The following is a 13,634-nucleotide window of genomic DNA, read 5'->3' on the forward strand; positions in this document are numbered from 1 at the left end:
TTAAAAAAAGTTCCTTGCAAGATCTTGCATGATTGCCCAGGAGAGGAATTTGTTATGTGAAGTCTGTGGAGAAGAATTAATTTCCAAAGTGGACGTTTCCTCTGTTTGCTGGGATGAGGGTGTGGTTGATGGCGGGATGCGGGCTGGATGCTTTATTTGGAGCGGCTGCATTTGTTGTTTGTTTCCTTTTGATGAGAGCTGATCCTGACTGGCCTGCCAGGGCTTGTGGAGTGATTTTACTGACTTTCCCCTTTTTCTTTTACGCCTTTCTCCCTCTTTCTGACTCTTTCTTTCCTCAGGGAGCCAGTGTCTCCAGGTTGCCCCATTTAATTTCCAGCCTCCTCTTGGAGACTAACTTTCTCAAGACAGTAGCCTCAGGCTCAGGCTTACCTTTTTGGCCATATGACGACAAGTGCTGTCACTTAGAAAAGCCTTAGATAAATAAAGCACACTAAAGGTTATTGAGCGACAGCAGTCGGCTGTGTCTCTCCCTCTGGAGTAGTACCATTTTAACAAAGCATCACGAATGGTTAACCACAAGGAGTAGTCCTTTCACTGGAGGTATCTGTGTATTTGTTGGTCCTGAAGTCTGAATACCCACAGGCTAGTTTCAGCTTTGTCAATTTAGACCAGATCCCTAAATGTGTTCCTCATTTTGAGACTGAGTAAACATTTGTTAAATAGAGAATGAGGGCACAGACAAAGGAAAATAGAGAATGTAATGTAGCCTCTCCCAACCTATTTGATCTCGGAAGCTTGAAAAAATTTTTTTCATGAAACATCTTGTGAAACTATTATTTCCAGGATCCTGCCTTGGGAAGTTCTAGACTAGGCTGTTTACCCTTGGTGGAGTTGCTTAATGTCTCTGGGCTTTACTTTTCTCATCTATATATTGAGGGAGGTGGACTAGATAATTCCAACTCTCCTTAGAACTTCCAAATTCCTTCATAATGGAAGGTTACAGGCACTACCTCGTGAGCCAGTAGGGAAAGTATTTGGGGGCTAAGAGAAGAGCCCTCCTATTCTTCTCATCACACTATGTAGCCCCTCTTGTCAGGTGGCTGCAAAGATGGAATTTGCTCTTCCCATAGTGCTGCTCATGCAGCTTCAACAGCAGCTGAGTTGCCCTTAGTGTGTACAGCTGTTTTATCAGCCCACCTCTGCCCTGTAGGTGGCCGGGGTGACCATCCTGCCAGGAGCACAGGTGGGTATCAGGTGAGTGTGCTGAGATGCCCCTGGTATCAGTACAATCCCCCCAGCTGAGTGTGGTCTTGGGCAGGCTCCTATTTTTAGCTGTATCTGATACAAACCTGCCCTCCCAACTTGATGATTTCTCTCAGGTACCAGTGTGTCTCCAAAAAGCTCTCCCATGGTCCAAAAGATAGGTGGGCTCAGCCCCTGATATTATAAAAGGAAAGGGCAGGGTGACATAGAGCAAGGCGGACACACCTGAGACGCTTGGCTTCTCTCAGTATGAAGCAGTGTGACTTTGTGGCTCCCAGGACCTTGATTTCCTTTCTGTGAAACCAGACAGGATGATCTCGCAGGGCCCTCCCGAATCTAAAGTTCCATCGAGACCAAGTCTGCAGGGAGAGGATAGAAGCTTGAAGCTTTAAGACCCAAGCACCAGACACAGAGATTTAAACAACTACACAGTGCTGGGCACATTGTAAGCAGTCCACAAATGTTAGCCAGTAAGTATTCCACCCAGAGGCATGGGTTCAAGCGCAAAGAGAAATGTACTCTGGGCCTACTTGCATTTGCTCAGGAGAAAAGTCACAGAAAGAAATGCATGTGCCATTTTATTAATGTAAATCTACTAATGTTTTCAATTCAGGACTTCCATGGGGTTAGCAACCTAGAGGCTCACGAGTCAATACTTTGTTGTGCTTCCCGGGTGGGGAATTTAGTGGGTTCAGGTGTAAAGAATGTCAACATTTCAAGGACTTTGGTGTAGGAGCGCTTAAGGGATCCAATTCACCCCAGACTTTCCACGGTGCCTGAGCTCTTTTCAGCAAGGTCATTGCAGTGAGTATGGGGCTTGGGGCAAGTCCCATGGAAAGCAAAAGAAAATGAACAAGAAGTGTTACCGAACGAGGTTTGTTTTTGCCCGCTGCCCAGAAAGCCAAACACTGAGACAGCCAGATTGCAGCAGAGAGAGAGTTTACTTGCAAGGCAGCCATGCGAGGAAGCAAGAGCATGAGTCTCAAATTCGCTTCCCTGAAAATAGGGACTCAGGGATATTTATGGGGTAGGGGGCAAGGTGGTCTGAAATGTGAGGAGAGGTGATTGGAGGTGCGGTAATTGACGATCTGCGCAAGCGTAGTCAGACTCCACGCCTCTTCACAGGACCCACGTTCACAAAATGGCGGCATTAGCATGATCTGAGGGTGAAGCTTTAGCCTCTTGATGTCAAAGGGTCGCCTATTGGACGCCTGTGTGTACCCAGTTGATGAGTTGGTGGTCCCAATTGGCCTGAAGTGGACAAGGAGTTCTAATTCCTGAAAAACAGCTCACGCACCCATTACCTTGGTGACCCAGGCTCCAGGAAGATGTTATCTATAAGAGCCTAGTGGGAGTCAGGTAGCATATTGCCTAAACAGCACAGTTAACAATGGGTGGGTTAAACAGCTAAAAGCTATAATCAGTCATTGCAAAAAGGAAAAAACTTTAGTACTTAGATCCTTAATCATCAATGGCTGTTTGCCAGTTTCAGAAGGTCAACCTGAAAGAGAAAAAAAAAGTTCCAAAACATGCTGGAAAGGCAGGGGCCTAAGGGCCAAATATGTATATCTATCTGTCTATCTATATGTGAGCCTTGGATCTGGGCTTACATTTTTGGTACCAGTTGGTATGAACTATTTTTGTCTTTTCCCTTCAGGCTGCCTGAGTCCTGCTCAGAGGATCCGTCCCCTCCAGAGCGCAGGCCAGAGGAAATCGCTCCCTTTGTTCTCAGGCTTCGTCCACATTACACATTTGTGCAGCATTCATTATCCAGGGGAATCCAAGGGGAAGCCTTGAAATTGCATCCTATTTTGGGGAGATTGGATCACATTTTTAGCTTATAACAAATCTATATACTATTGCCATGGCTAGGCCTATGTGTAGTAGTTGTTATGCCTGAAACTGACACTGTGACTTTGCCCGAGCCTGTTGATTTGGGAGGAAAACACAGACTCTCTGTGTAGATTTCAACATGGGTGAGACAATGGAGGTCTAGTATGAGCTTTGAAATGAGAAGGCTCCTTATCAAATGACTTTGGGCAAGCGCCTTAGCTTCCGTGGGCATTAGTTTCCTTTTTGATAAAACAGGGATGACAAATATTGCTTCTCCATGGTTGTTATAAAAATCGAATGTGATTTAATTTAACACAATATCTACTGTTTATTCCTCACCCTGTGTCAGGCATGTGATCCTCTCAGCAACCCAGTGAGTCATGTAGCATGACCCTCATCTCACAAATGAAGAAAAAGAAGCTCTAAGAGGTGCCTTTTGCTCAAGGTCACAGAGCTGGTGAGTGATGGAGGCAGGATTTGGTCCAAAAAGTTTTATTCCTGAGTGCAAGCCCTTAATTACTAAGGTATGCCACCACATCATGTGCAAAAGCCTCAAAATGCTCATTATTGTTTTTACAGGCTCCATGGAATAAATTGTCCCCTCCTAGCACTAAATGGTACCTTGACTTCAGACCAGATCAAACCATGGTTGTTATGTGATCTGTTTACGCTTTGGTGTTCTTTGTCTTTCCGAAGGCTTATGACACTTTTCAGCTTTAAATTCTTATATTACCCTATGAGAATATTTTGTATAATTTTCTTCCTTTTGCAGGCATGGAAGCTAAAAGGAAAGACACCTTGCCTAATCTCACTCAAAAAATGAGTGACAAAGCCAGCAAGGTTTGACTCATCAATGCCCAATGTGACTCAAATTCCCTATGTGGCCACTCCTATAAGGAGAAATTCCTTCCAAGACAATCTGGAACATGCTGTATCCATGGGCAAACCACTGGGGATCGCATACTTATCAAAGCCCCTGATAGCACATAACCACTGTAGCGGAAATCTCTCCATAATCAAGTGTGGCCACCTTGCCCCCTGGTCTAGTCTTCAGAGCAATATTTGATCCTGAAGTGCTAATGCAGTGAAAGCCTTTGGTGGTCTCTTAGGGGGAATCTGTACCTCACATGGGCTCATGAGAGGTCAGGAGGACAACGGAAGGAAATTGAGTCCTGTATCTCCTTCAGCATTCCTTGTGGACAGATTTTCAAGAAAATGTGAAATGTGGGAGGTAAAAACTTTGAGCACAAGCGCTACAGACATTCGAGGTTTTGCTACCGATGCTATGTTGAGGGGTCAACTTAGCATTTGATTTGCAAATTCAAAAGGATAGCATTAATCCTGGGTGAGGCTGGTGAGAATGTCTTTAAGTCTCAAAGTGTTCCTAGTCTCTTTAAAAGGCTGTTAATGTTTTGGAAGTTCTGACTGTCAGAGACAAATGGGATGATATGAGTATCTCATCATGATATTCCTGAAAGGACAAATGGGAAAATGCAGGGAGAGCTAGGGAACTCATAGGAAGAAAGCTTACCCTCTGATGGGCCTTGCAGGGAGCATTAGTACTTTCCACCAGAGCTCACGAACCCACTCCCAGAGGCAGAGGCTTCCTAGCGCTTCACTTCCTGGATGGATGGAAAAGTTACCTTTAAGGCCTGGTCGTAGTACCAGTGATACTAAGTGGGAGGAAAGCAGATAGCTGAGTGACTGGTTAACTTTGTGATGAATGCTTTTGCTTCCATCGCCAGGCAGATCTGAGCTGTTCCCCGTGAGCGCCCTCATGAGGGCAGATGTGGGTGAGGCATCCCCCCGCCTTCCCAGGGTGCTTAGACTAGTCTAAGTATCAGGGGCAGGATGGCTAATCTGTCAGAGGGCTCAAAGAGCCTCTGCTTCTCGGATCTTGCCATCTTCCTTTCTAGAGAGCCTGCTTCAAATGTCGCTCCAGTCCCCAAACTGAGGAGGGTGAAAAGTCGGAAAGATGCCTATGAGAAAAGTCTGGTCCACGTGTCCTGCTGCATCATTTGGCCACCCACCTTCACTTCTTTTTTCCCAGCTTATAGCTGCCACACTTCCGTGCAGAAACAGGCCACGCTGGGTTCTTTCTGTGATAGATTCTTTTGCTGTTGCCCTAGTAACAGAATTATTAAACCGAGTTCCAGCCTCGAGAGTATTTGTGCCTGGTGAGGTAATGTCTGTCGCATCCAGCCTTTCTTTTCATTCCCACCCCCACCACCTGCCTTCAGGCCCTCATACCTCATACCTAGACCAGTGTACTCATCTCCTGCCCAGCCCTCAGTGACTCCTGCCCACCCTCCCCACCAGGCCTGCTCCCAGCCCAGCAACACCTTTTCTCAGGCTCAGAGACTCTGTGTTGGCCAAATTCCCCATCAGCGTGGCATTCAGAGCTCCCCAAGATGGTCCACACCACCATTCCTACCACCCACAGAGCTTTCTGCGCTTCAGCAGAGCAGGCCGTGGCCGAAGGGCAGTGACAAGGATTAGATCCAAGAGGAACTAAAGAGGAGAACCCATAGGGCTTAGCTAGTGACTGGTTGGTTGGGAGACAATACAGTGTAATGTTTAAGCATATGGGTTTTGGCATTAGACTGTCTATAACATTTTAGCTCTCTCACTAAATAGCTGTATGACCTTGGGCAAGTTTCTAACCTCTCTAAGGCTCAATTTCCTCGAATGGAAAAAATGACAGTACCTTCCTTGTAGGGTTCCTCTGCCCAATTAAAGGTCTTCTAAAGTGCCTAGCTGAGCATTTTTGAAAATAGAAATACACCAAAAATGTTAGCTGTGATGATGAAGATGGCAGAGAAAGGGGGAAGGGTCGTGGTACAAGAAATGGAATTGAGAGTGGTGCCTGATTTTGGTGAGTGGGTGGAAATCGTGCAGATAGAGAATCCAGGTGCAGAAGGAACAGGTTTGTGAGAACAACTAATGCTTTGGTTTGGGGGCTTGTTGAGTTTGAAGTGTCATAGCTCACTTTTATTGATTCTCCCTGAGTGCCAAGGACGATGCCAAGCACATTACATACATTATCTCCTATGTAATTCTCACAACACTCTCTTGAGATAACTATTATTAACACATGGCAAGGTTAAGTAACTTGACCACTTATTAAGTAGCAGACCTGGGGTTTGAACCCAGGTCTCTGTGTCTCCAGAGGCTATACGCTTTACCACTATACACACTGCCTCCTGAATACCTTTGTTATAGTTATGAAGTCAGTCCTTTTGCGCATGTGTGTGTATGTGTGTGCTTTTAGTGCTAAGATGGTCTTTGGGAGAACATAATTGTCTGCATGGCTTCCTGCCTAGGCAGTTCTCTGCCCCCTTGTCTGGGGTCCCTGTGTGTAAATTTGGCCCCTAGACTTGGGGACTTCTTTTATGACACGTGCTCTCCTGAGCTTGTGCTTAGAGTCTGTGGCTAAGTGCTCACCTCTCATCCAGGTCTTACTTCTTACTACCTCATTCAACCCCCGCCTTCCACAAGGGATCCTTGATCTTGAAGTGAATTAGCATCTCCAAGCGTCAATTTCCTCCTCTGAACAATGGAAGCCGTTATAGAATTGTAGTAGCCATCAAAGAGATAGATATTCCTTAAGGAGAGGGGCCATTTCCGATTTCTCTTAGCATTCCCAGGGCCTGGGCCAGAGCTGGGCAGATACCAGGTGCTCTCTGATTCCTGAATGAATAGATGGACAACTGATTGCGTATGCTGCTATAAGTGATGGAGGGTCCATCCCTTTCATTTGACTCTACTGAGATTGCTTCCTTTTCTGCTTGTCCTGCTGTCCTGGGTGGTTATCCTGATTTATTATGCTTTGGGGATGGATTTCTTTGAACTTCTGGAGTCAGCTAACAGCAATGGTTGAATTGGGTTATAACCTTGGTGTTGGGTGTATCCCTGTTTATGTGATGGGGGATGAGGAGAGGGAGGGAGATGGCAGATGTGGAGGAACATGGGGTAGACTGAATCATATTTCCTCCACAGACTTTCTTTGTAATGGGGGAAGATGCTCTAAGAACCCAGGTGCTATGGTGAAATCCTAAAGGCCAATGTGATGGTCTTGGAGGTGAGGCCTTTGGGAGGTGATTAAGTCATGGGGGTGGAGCTCTCGTGAATTAGATTAATGCCTTATAGAAGAGGCCCCAGAGAGATTCCTAGTCCCTTCTGCCATGTGAGGATACAAGAAGTTTGAGACCCAGAAGAGAGCCCTCCCCCACTGTGCTAGCACCCTGATCACAGACTGACAGCCCCCAGCACTGTGAGAAATATATTTCTGCTGTTTATAAGACACCCAGTCTGTGGTATTTTGTTACAGCAGCCCGAACTAAGACACCAGGGTGCAATGAGTTGGTTTTTAGCAGGAGTTTTCTGTTCTTTCAATAACAATGCTTCAATATGACAACTTTTAAATATTTTTTCCTCTTATCATTCCAGGTACTTACACTTTCAATAACCTGCATATGGATTTCAACGCTATTTAATTAAGCCTTAAACCTATAAAAATGCACATTTAATACTCAAGTAAGCCCCTGACGTGTTCCCTCTGAAGATAAACAGGTGAGATAGCTTCTTGAGCTCAGAGTTCTGAGATAATTAAGATTAGTTGCCATAGAGAGCGAGAAAGAGAGAGACAGAAACGCATTAAAATGTATCATACTTTTTGTGTTTAGGAAATTCATTTAATTAAACATTCAGGGCCATCAAATCTACCTAGACCCAGATACCTATTAATCTGCTGGCCACATAGGCTCCAGAGTGATCTTTCTTTGTCCTGAAAGCTTTCTAATTGCTTCACTCCTCTGCTCAGAAACTTTTAATGGCCCACCATTGTCCTGTGTACAGATGGTGCTCAATCTTCTTAACATGTGATATTCCAGGCCTTTTAGGAACTGGCTAGGAACTGACCCAGCCTGCCTTCTCACGCTCATTTGTTAACACTTAGCCACAGAGAGCTTGCTGGCACCTGCTGCCGCTTGCATTGCTCCAAGTTCTACATTATTTACCCTTTGGATTCTCTTTCCCGTGCTCAGTCAGCTTTGCGTGCTCCTGCTCACCCTCCAAGACCCACTTCAAATTCTGCATCCAGTTTAAGTGCTAGGCTTTCTTAGACTTCGTATTTTTATGACAAGTCTCATCGTAACGTACCATAATTATACATGTTTCCCACTAGACTGTCAGCTCCTCGGGACCCAGGGACCTATTCATTTTATGAATATTTGCATATTCATTTAATGCCTATCTCATAGTAGGTCTTGAATCACTCTCGTTAAAGGAGATTAAGTTAATGGCATTACATTGCCAATTAGTAGTATGTGTTATGAGGTCATAAAGACTTTTTAAGGGAATGAATTATCTGACCCTGATCTTCTCCGTGATGCCGCTTTAAATTCCACCATGTCCTGTTGAAAGAGGATCATCTTTGGATACCTGGCAGCAGTAGCAAGAAGCTCAATCTAGGGTTTACTGATTCCCCTTCGGTTAATTGGTAGAAAGGTCAAAGTCAGAGGCCACAAAAGAATCACTTCCTTCATGATGCCAAAAGCATCCTATAAGTGCTCTAAATACTCAGTAATGGGAGGTCCCATAACTTGGTGGTTAAAACCAGAACTTTGGAATTAGGTGGACATGATTTATTAGCTGTGTGACTGGCAACTTACCGAACTTCTTTTTTGTTTTGTTATCTGTAAAATGGAGATAATCATATTTTATCCTAAGGTGGTTTTGAGCGTCAATGAAATATTCAGGCCGCATGATTAACTGGGCAGCTGGCATATAGGGAAGTGTTTAACAAAAGGTAGTAGCTATTACTTTTGTTTGATTTTGTAATGGTTACGAGTTACTAATAAAATATAAAGTAGGAATATGAAATAATACAATAATGTAAGTTCCCCCCATTTTCAATTTTTCAATACTAGAATAGCAATTGCAGTAATAATTACTAGTTTGCTGGGGAGTTAGAATATGGTTTGTTATTAGTAGCTGTTTGAGTGCTGTCAGAAGTTAGAGCCGAGCCCAGAAGAATTCCAAAGATGCTTCTTAGCTAAGGCCGCCAGAGGAAGCTGCTCAGACACCTGTGATTCTGAGCACAGCAAGACCCGCAGAGGAGGTTCCCCACCCGGACAGTCCAAGTATGTGTCTGATGAGGCCAGGACACAGCCACGTGGATATAGACCTTCAGCACAGCGTTGCAAAGCACACACACTGCAGGCGATCTCTCTGCACACAGCCCTGGATGGTATGAGACCATTGCCTCCTTCCTAAGCGGTGCTTAGGAAAGCTTTGACAACTTTCTTGGGGTACTAAGTGAAGGCTACATCTGAAGCTGCCTCTTGGTTCTCTCCCTATCAGACCTGTAACTCCTAAAGCCTGTCACTCGTTTTGACTATGAGAGTCTGTGTGAGTACGTAATCTCTGATGAATAAAATCCACTAACAATTCAACCCATGTCCTTGGTGTTTTCTTAAACACTTCTGTCTATGATCATGCATTTTCACAGAGAAGAGTTGCTTTAATGTACTCTGCTTTTATAATACGTTGCTTTCTTTTTCTTTTTTAAAGGTAGGAGGTTTCTGCAGTCAACCTAAAGCACACCTGATTCTGGAGCATGGGAGGGAAATTATGTCTGCTGTGGTCTGCAAAGGAGGCTGAGGTCTGAGAAAACATCCAGGGTGTCCCACTAGGTCCCATGCGTGCTCATGGACTGGCCCCAAGTCCTCGTAATATCCAAGAGATGTCAGTGCCCCTTCAGAGCCTCCAGAAGCTGCTCTGGCTGTGAACCTGTTCTCTTCCTCACTCCTCTTGCCTCAGTTCTCCTGAAAAGCAAGCATGTTGCTGAGGGGCAGCCTAATTGAGGTGGACTCAGATGAAGATCTACCTGGAAAGAGCCTAGAACTGAGAATCTGGGGACCTGCCGTTTAGTCCTGGTGCTTTCCTAAACTCACCATGCAACCTTGAACAAGTACTTTACTCTCTAGGCTTCTGTTTCATCATCTGTGAAACAAGGGAGCTATGTCTTTGGGTCTCAGGTTCTGTGGAGCAAGGCCAAGGACAAGCAGTGGGGTGGGAAATAGCCCCCTCACCTTTAGTGAAAGGCATATTCCAGCCGTTCTTTAAGAATGGTGTCGGACAAGCTAATGATGCCTGATTCTGAGACTGTGCAACCTGGAATTGGCAGTCAGGAGGTCTACACCCGGGAGATACTGGGAGAGCAGCGGAGACGTTAACTTGGAGATAGCAAAGCTCTGAGCTTCCTTCAGAGGGGAGTGGAGAGGGGTCCTTCCGCAGAGGAGCCACTGTTCCTGGAGCCTGTCAGAATAGTTTATTTATATAAAATCAAACTCTGGTCTTTGGTCTTAGTGGTAAGGAACTTCCTCCCACAAAACAAGACAAAACAAAACAGAACAAAAACAAAACAAGGATGTGGTGGTCTCCATTTGAAGAAATCAAGGTGAACTGGAGAAGTTTGAAGACCCTAGAGGGGAAATAGGGGAGGTTGAGGAGTTATCAATAACTTATTAACGTTATTTATAAGTTACGTTATCAATAAGGTAAAACGTGTCCAATTAGAACAACACAAGTGACCAGACAGAAGGGGATTTTCTTTGTTTAATTGAAAAGATAGTTCAGGCCTATAGGAAATCATTGAAACGGTCCAAAAAATTATCACTGAAAAATACATTCCCCTTCTAGTCTTGCCCTTTGGTCGCCATTTGCAGAGACAACCATCTTGGACAATTTGTGTATCCTTCCAGAAGCATTAGGCCTCATCTGCACTTTGCTTTTTTATGCAATGATATATCTTGGAGATTGTTCTATAACAGCACCTATATTCATTAATCATTTTGACAAACTTTTGAGTGCCTATTAAGGGCCAGGCACTGAAAATACAGCAGTGCAAAAGCCAGGCAAGATCTCGGCCCTCCTTAGCATTCTAGTGACAATACCAGAAGATAAACAAGGAAATGATGATTATGTAATGTAGGGCCAGGTAGTTCTGAGTGCCGTGAAGAAAACATAAACACAGAATGAGGAGAGAAGTGATGAGGCTCTTTCAGATGAGATGGCCAAGGAAGGGCAGCCTGGGGAGGTGACATAAGAGAGGAGTAACTCACGCTGAGGGAGGGGGCATGGTCTTTCCAGGTCCAGGGAACACCACGGACAAAGGCTCCAGGGTGGGGTGTGCCTGGCATGCTAGAGGAACAGGAAGGAGGTCAGTGTGGCTGGGGCAGAATGAGGCTGCCATGTGGTCAGAGAGGAGGTCACAGAGGCAGGCAGGGGACACAGCCCATGAGGCCCTGAGGCTGTGGTGAGGAGTTTGGTTTTTATTCTAAGTGACATATGGAGCCGTTGGATGGTTTGGGTAGGGGCATACCAGCTGATAAATGTTTTATAAAGATCCTTCCTGCAGCTGTGTGGTGAAGAGACTGTCAAGGTGCAAGAGTGAAATTGAGGGAGACCAGGTGGCTGCTGCCATCTCTGCAAGCAGGTGACAGTGGCTTGGTCTAACAGCAGATTTGTATTTTGAGAGTAGAGCCTACAGGATGTGGGATATGAGTGAGAGGAATGGAAGCGATTCCATGATTTTTGACCTGAGTGACTGGGTGAATGTACTGCATTACTGAAATGGGGAGCCATTTATGGAAATGAGGAAGAAGGGGCTAGTGTGGTGATTGCCACATTCTGACTCAGGTGTGTTAAACTCAGCATGCCTGTTTCATGTCCCAAGGCCAATATTCAGAAGGCAATGGGATCTATGAGTCTCAAAGGCATCACTTAGGATAGGGCTGGAGATACAAATTTGGGTGTCATCAGATGGTATTTTAAACTCTGGCCTGGATGAGCATCAGAGATTGAATGCAGAGAGAGAATGTAGCGAGAAGGCCAGGACTGATCCCAGGGTCCCTCTAACATTTAGAGGTTGGGAAGAGGAGGAAGGGCCAGCGAAGGAGACGGAGACAGGAGAGCCAGGGAGGGGGGAGGAAATATAAGAATGTGGTATCCTGGAAGCCCAGTGTAGAAGGTGCTGGATAAACCCCCCCAATTCTTTTTCACATCTGCACTGCATTCTCTTGTACGGCTGTGCCATAGATTATTTAACGAGTCCTCTCTCCAAGGCATTTGGATTGCTAGCAGTCTTTTGCTGGTAAACAAGGCCACAGTGAATGTGGTTGACTTTATCAGGAGTTCTGAGTGAGGCAATCACAGGGAACTGTTTAAAGGACTCTGTTTTCCCTTGAAGCAGCATGAGTAGCACTGGCTTGCTGAGAGCCCTATTTACACACACATGAAGGAATATTGAGGGAGCCAGAGGTTAGGAGCAGGAAAGCCCTTCTGAAACCACTAGCCCCAGCCACTGCTTCTATCGGTGAGAAAATGAACTTGTCCAGAGTCATCCGGCACCTTGGACACAGCCAGTGTTGGAACACAATCTCTTGACTCTCAGCCCACTCTTGGCAGGACTCCATATTGCATGCCAAGGCATTTCCAGTGATCACCTTCCCCAAATTTGCTGAGCTGCGGGATGTGGATAGATCACGATCGAAGGCAGTGAAGTGTAGATGAATGAGCAGAGATTTGGGGCCAAATAGACCTGGAGTGAATCCTGTCTCCAGCACTTAACTAGGTGCGCATCAACGTACTTGACTATGATCCTTGTTGTTTGTAGAGTGGCAATAATTGCACCTATAACAGACAATGGGATGCTATAAAACCCCTGGCCCAGCCCTGCATGTAGCAGACGGTATGTGGGAACTCCTTCTCCCCTATTCGAGTTCTTCTCTTCCTTCCAATGCAGTTGTTACAAGAGAGAAATTGAAAACTTCCTCATAAACCTTGAAGGAAGCAGAGACCTCAGAAAACCAACCAAAGACAGTCCTCTGTGTGTATGTGTGTACTTCAAAGCTTTGTCTTCTTCTGAAAAGAATGGCCTAAGACAAATGTCTCTAAGCAAACTAGAATGTATTAGAACTGTTACTCTCAGAAGATGTGTGGTCATAAGAGTAAGAGAGATTAAGGAAAACAGAAATCCTCATTCTAAATAAAAACCCCTATTTTTCTGAATATAAAAGCTTAGTCTCTGATTATCATCCTTTTTGCAAAAATATGGGAAATATAGAAAAGGATAAAGAAGAAAATAAAAATAATACACAATTCCATAACCACTATTAACAGTTTGGTATATTTCCAGTTGTTTTCTTATGTAGATACAGATATGTGCCACTCAGATCACCCTTCAAGAGAGACCTTGCCTCCAGCTGTTAGCTCCTTTGGGACTGGCCTCAGTATTGGAGCCAATATCCCACTGCTCCAGGGGTGGCCCCAGTCAGTGACTGAGCAAGTTTGTGCCATGATAGCCTGGCCATTTCTCAGGCAATTTCTGCTCAGACTGTTGTTTGCTTTGTATTTGGCTTTGTGACATATAAAAGTTTTATGTTTTTATGTAGACTGTCTATTAAATTTTTGCTTTTGTGATTTCTTGCAGGGTTTTTATGCCTGAAAAATCTTTCTTCATCCAGAGATCAGGCAAATTTTCAACTACATTTTCTCCTTTTGTTAATAGTTTT

At 44.9% G+C, this 13,634-nt stretch overlaps 1 long non-coding RNA gene across 7 annotated transcripts in view; it reads left to right on the forward strand.

The window, feature by feature from the left end:
• The window catches only part of LOC103547340 (uncharacterized), a 65,381-nt gene extending 52,243 nt beyond the window's left edge, over positions 1–13,138 (forward strand). For 2 of the 7 annotated variants that reach the window (XR_011536850.1, XR_011536853.1), the window contains 5 exons: positions 1,172–1,204; positions 3,407–3,514; positions 7,057–7,138; positions 7,507–7,629; positions 9,631–13,138. This is a non-coding gene — a long non-coding RNA (uncharacterized lncRNA). Of the gene's footprint in view, positions 1–1,171; positions 1,205–2,881; positions 3,515–5,196; positions 5,240–7,056; positions 7,139–7,506; positions 7,630–9,048; positions 9,513–9,630 lie in introns of those variants that run through there. The other 5 variants (XR_011536849.1, XR_011536851.1, XR_011536852.1 and 2 more) reach the window with 4 other exon arrangements.
• The last annotated feature ends 496 nt before the right edge of the window (positions 13,139–13,634 follow it).

This window comes from Equus przewalskii, unplaced genomic scaffold (genome assembly GCF_037783145.1).
Source record: "Equus przewalskii isolate Varuska unplaced genomic scaffold, EquPr2 ChrUn-3, whole genome shotgun sequence".
Classification (NCBI taxonomy): domain Eukaryota; kingdom Metazoa; phylum Chordata; class Mammalia; order Perissodactyla; family Equidae; genus Equus; species Equus przewalskii.